The sequence below is a fragment of the Triticum aestivum genome, chromosome 7D (assembly GCF_018294505.1).
Source record: "Triticum aestivum cultivar Chinese Spring chromosome 7D, IWGSC CS RefSeq v2.1, whole genome shotgun sequence".
Classification (NCBI taxonomy): Eukaryota; Viridiplantae; Streptophyta; class Magnoliopsida; order Poales; family Poaceae; genus Triticum; species Triticum aestivum.
In genome coordinates this window covers 3,065,986-3,071,164 of record NC_057814.1, presented here as the reverse complement: position 1 = coordinate 3,071,164, position 5,179 = coordinate 3,065,986, and the positions used below count along the sequence as shown (strand labels likewise).

The following is a 5,179-nucleotide window of genomic DNA, read 5'->3' as shown; positions in this document are numbered from 1 at the left end:
TGAATCGGCAGAAATTTGTCTTTTTCACTAGAGGTGGATCAAAACCTTTGACATCCAACCATTTGGTCAATTGTGAATTAAATATGGCCTAGTATTTTAGAAAATTGATTTGGTACAATTTTGCAACAAATATATGATAGATCCTTTACAAAAAAACCATTTCGGGCACTCGAAAAATAGAAAACGTCTCTTTTGTGCATTGAAAATGAAAACTCCCCATATCAACATTGTTTGTCAACACAAGATACACACAAGTGCACAATATTCATTCATTTTAACAAACTATATGTGGTTAATATGTTGAATGTTTGCCCTAAAAAAGAGGATAAAAACTATAAGAGAAACATAAGCTGAATTCTGATTGGTGGAATCCGTTGTGGCATGGATCGATGACGTGGCAAACATCCGTCCATCCATACATCCATCCATCCGTCCATCCAACCCACCGCAGCCTCTCTCTCTCACACGCGCGTGAACCCTAGCCGATCCAGATCCCTCCCCGCCCCCACTCCTCTCCCCCGATCCAGATCCCTTCGCCGCCGCCAACCTCTCCCCTCGCCTCCGCCACCTACCTCTCCCCTCGCCGCCGGTCTGCAGCCGTCTGCACCCTCCCCTCCCCTGCACTCATCACAAGACAAGAGAAGAGGAAAGGACGGCTCTCCTGATGCCAGATCCAATCCTCCTCCCTCCCTCCTCGCCCCAGCTCGCTGCTCCCCTCCCCTTCCAGATCGCCGCCACCACCTCCCTCCTCCTCCCTCGCCCCGGCTCCCTGCTCCGCCTCGATGGGCTGGTGCACCGCCATGACCGCAACGAGCCCAATCCCATCGCCGAATCTCGGAACATCGCCACGGCTTCCTACTCCGCGGCGGCCGAGGCGGCGCGGGAGCTGCAGGACGCGGTGGCGGCCCTCGCCGTGCGTCGCGCCGCCGACGAGGACGCGCTGCGGTGCCGCGCCGTCGCGCTGGACGCCGACGTCCGCCGCCTACAGGGCTCCCTCGCCCCCCTCGACCCCGCCGCGCTCGAGGTCCGCGCCCCTCCCCCCTCCCTCTCTTCCTCTCCCTCTCTCTCTCTGCCTGATTCGAAACTCGATCCCCGTCGCCGCGGCCCTCACTCTGGCCAGCTCCCGAGGCAGCACCGTGTCCTCAGGGCGTGCCTTCTCCGCGTCGCTCCTGCCTCGCGCGCGCGCGTGCCTAGAGATGCGGGCTCCGCGTGTGTGCGGCATCGGAATCTGCTCCGTGATCCGGCTGAATTCGCTGCTGTACGAAGGTGTGGCGCTTCTAATTGGCCCAGGAGTGCACGGATTTGTGGCGTGCGCATCGAATTGCTGGATGCTGGCAAGTCATTTTTGTGTCGACGCGGTGTGTTGTGTTTGCCAGTTCAATCGCTGCTTCATCTCAACTGAGCAAGTTCTCGAGCTGACAGAGCATATAGTTGGGCTAACACCAACTTGCAGCGCTTAAGCTCTCTGATTCCCAAGCCCAGAATTGTTCATCTGAAGCTAGAGATTATTACTCCATATGCTAGCCGCACGCATCTTCCAAAGTGCTCCCATGCGTTTATTGTTTTGCTAGTACTTCCATGTATTGTTTCGGCATGTGCACAAATGGTACTCCAGTTGCTTAAATGAGAATCGTCGTTCCAGTTCCTGTTATGTTACAGCTGCTTATCTTACTAATATATATACTATTTGTCTTATATTCTTGTTTGTATTCAGTTAGTGCCTCCAATGTGGTCGACGGCGAGTGCATCGGGGATTCGGGGTCGTCTTCAAGAAGGACAAGACTAGGGTCTCCAATGGATCAGTCAGTGCTCCACTGCTCCTCTTCTTCCTAACCATTTCATGTCTGCCTGCCGTCACATGCAATGGCTACTTGTCGCCTCTTTCTTAATTAGTACACATGGATCTTAAACCAATTGTATCTGGAATTCAGTTGTAAGAAAGTGTCTAATCTGAAACATGGCATGGGTGGGAATTCGTTTGGGCTAGAGTACACTGCAATATGTTTCTTGTATGCTTTAGCCACTGTTAGATTACAGTACTACTACTAGTCTATATATGCAACTTGTCTACAGTAAAATTATTTGACTTGTTAAAACTGCCACACATAGTACTGCTACTAGTCTATATATGCAACCAGTACCTATGTTTCTCAATATAAAGACGTTTTGGTAGTTTAAATAATGGATGGAGTGATAGTTACAGTATGGTTGAAAATCCACTCGGTTGTGGACTAATAAGAGCCAGCAATACATATACTCTAGTTGTTATGCTGTGCTTGATGTTCCATATTTTGTTGATGCACTGATTGCTCGTCCCTCCTCCCCTCCCCTCCCCTCCTCTACTTCTTCTTGATTAGATCTGATCTGATCCATGCAGGGGGTTTGTGCAGGCCATCACCATGGTACGCCGAGGTGCTGCGGGTGTCAAGGAAGACGATGGTTCGGTTTAGACAGTGAAGAGAGGATAGCGTGCAGAGGGGGAGGACGTCGGTTCTAGCTGCTTAGATTACTCGAGGGTAAAATCATCCAATCTGTCCCAGTTTGACTGCTTGGTCCACTCTAGCGCCATTCCGGCCTCGGTGTCCAGTGATTTAATTCGTGGTTGTATAGTAGCGTCAGCGTTGTGTACTAATGTTTAACACGATGTACATACGGTGTCTTTTTCTTCAGTCACAGAAGTTAGAATAGCATCTTCACTGTAGTCCTACTTGCAACTCAACTAAGCTGCAGCACAGTTTGAATATAGCACATGACACTGATGTAAAAGGTAGCCTTAACACTTTGGCTTGATCCACACAGGATCCTCTTGAGCTGTAGATTCTGACATTAGACACTGACCCTTTAGCTTGTTCATTCATGCTGATCCACTTAGTTATTATGTGTCTTCAGTTGCAAAGGTTACAATAACATGTTCTAGTCTTAAAACTCAACTAAACTGCAGTAGCACATGGCACTTGCAGTACAGTTGAGTATAGTACATGACACTGGTGTCAAAGAAAGAAAGAGAATAGAAATGGCCCTGCTAGTGTAAAGATTAACATGCAGGCTCGATCCACATGAGGATCCCCTTAAGCTTGAGTGCCTAGCTGTAGATTCCGGCAATGGAGTCCAGCATCAGTCTTGTGATAAGCTGGTTTGTTGTCTCTGTTGGATGGACAGCATCCCAGTACAAGTACATGCAAGGTTTTACCTGTTCATGCAAATCTTGTTGGGTGTTGCAACACTTAGATTATTTATTAATATAACCCAGCAGCGACGCTTCCATTTTAACACAAGTATTAGTGTGCTAAAACTACTAAAGTACCTGCTTCTTCTTACCCAGAGTAGTACATCAGGCTTGTATTAACTTGTATCAATTGTACATCAGGCTTCTTACCCAGCACTTTAATTCTCTGGAATGAAACTTTGACAAGCATGCATATATATATATATATGTTCAAATTTTTTGGATTACGTGATGGCATTCTATGGTTCTGTTTAACAACTTAAAGTATATGTATAGATGTGCTTGAGTCCATGATTTATTTTTCTAATTTTTGATTTGACCTCAAGATTATCTTCTTATTTCTCTTGTCCTTCTTGTGCAGCATGATTTGATTCGGTACAAGGGGTTTGTCATGCCAGGCTCCTCTTTTCTGCTGCTTCCATGCAACGGTGGTGGCAGCTGTGTTGTTCGGCATCGGCTACAAAAACAGCCATGGTGAGCTCCTTTCCTTCCTCTGCTCCATTTAGTCACGATCAGTTTATGGAGGTGTTGCTTATTTGGTCAGATTTCCTTACTTGCTTCAGGCATAAGAATAAGCTTATAAGAACAGAATATTGATACTCTGCGAGATATGAGTAGAATGCTCTATTTTCACGAGTCACCTTTCTTGTATGAACGAGTATCTCATTTTAACTAGCTGGAGAACAAAAAGCATGGTACTAGCTCAATTTGTGTTATCATTCTAAATAACTATCCTTTTCTTGAATGGTCTGTTCATAATATATTTGCCCCAGTTTTTTGATTCTTCTCTATTGATTCATGTAACAGGGCGACCGAGGAAGGCATGTTGTCTGTTTTCTTGAAGGCCGTTATGTTTGTTCCCAGCCCTAACTACGGTTGTCCAGCTAGTTCGGCATGTTGTTCATATCACTATGGTAGTCCAACGAGTTTGGCATGTTGTGAGTTTGGCATGTTCATGACGGGAGCAGGTGCCAGTTTGTGATTGCTTGTAAAGTAAAGCCCATAAACACCCAAAACGGGTAATATAATAGCATGGAACAATCAAAAATTATAGATACGTTGGAGACGTATCATGCCTCTAAGGCATATTTCCTTCAGTAAAGCCCATAAACACCCAAAACGGGTAATATAATAGCATGGAACAATCAAAAATTATAGATACGTTGGAGACGTATCATGCCTCTAAGGCATATTTCCTTCAGTCTCCCACTTGCACTAGAGTCAATAATCTAGATTACATAGTAATGATTCTAACACCCATGGAGCTTTGCTGCTGATCATGTTTTGCTCCTGAAAGAGGCTTAGTCAACGGGTCTGCAACATTCAGATTCGTATGTATCTTGCAAATCTCTATGTCCCCTTTCGACACTTGATGACGGATGGAATTGAAGCGTCTCTTGATGTGTTTGGTTCTCTTGTGAAATCTAGATTCCTTTGCCAAAGCAATTGCACCAGTATTGTCACAAAAGATTTTCATTGGACCCGATGCACTAGGTATGATACCTAGATCGGATATGAACTCCTTCATCTAGACCCCTTCATTTGCTGCTTCCGAAGCAGCAATGTACTCCACTTCACACGTAGATCCCGCCACGACGCCGTGGTGTTTTAGGTGGCGTGAGTTGTGAAACTATCCCATGTTGTTTTAAATGAAGACCAAACTCGTAACTCAAATATTCTTCTCCATGATCAGATCTTAGAAACTTTATTTTCTTGTTATGACGATTTTCCACTTCACTCTAAAATTCTTTGAACTTTTCAAATGTTTCATACTTATGCTTCATTAAGTAGATATAACCATATCTGCTCAAATCATCTGTGAAGGTAAGAAAATAATGATACCCGCCACGTGCCTCAACACTCATTGGACCGCATACACCTGTATGTATTATTTCCAATAAGTCAGTAGCTCGTTCCGTTGTTCTGGAGAACGGAGTTTTAGTCATCTTGCCC

At 45.5% G+C, this 5,179-nt stretch overlaps 1 long non-coding RNA gene across 4 annotated transcripts; it reads left to right on the top strand.

Moving 5' to 3' along the window:
• Window positions 1–484: 484 nt before the first annotated feature.
• LOC123167611 (uncharacterized) lies at window positions 485–4,323 on the top strand. 4 transcript variants are annotated; one of them, XR_006484002.1, is made up of 5 exons: window positions 485–1,024; window positions 1,715–1,802; window positions 2,391–2,516; window positions 3,588–3,700; window positions 4,034–4,323. It is a non-coding gene; the product is annotated as an uncharacterized lncRNA (long non-coding RNA). The 4 variants fall into 4 exon arrangements; XR_006484001.1 differs by having other exon boundaries at window positions 2,378–2,516; XR_006484004.1 differs by lacking the exon at window positions 485–1,024 and adding an exon at window positions 1,110–1,606.
• Window positions 4,324–5,179: the final 856 nt, after the last annotated feature.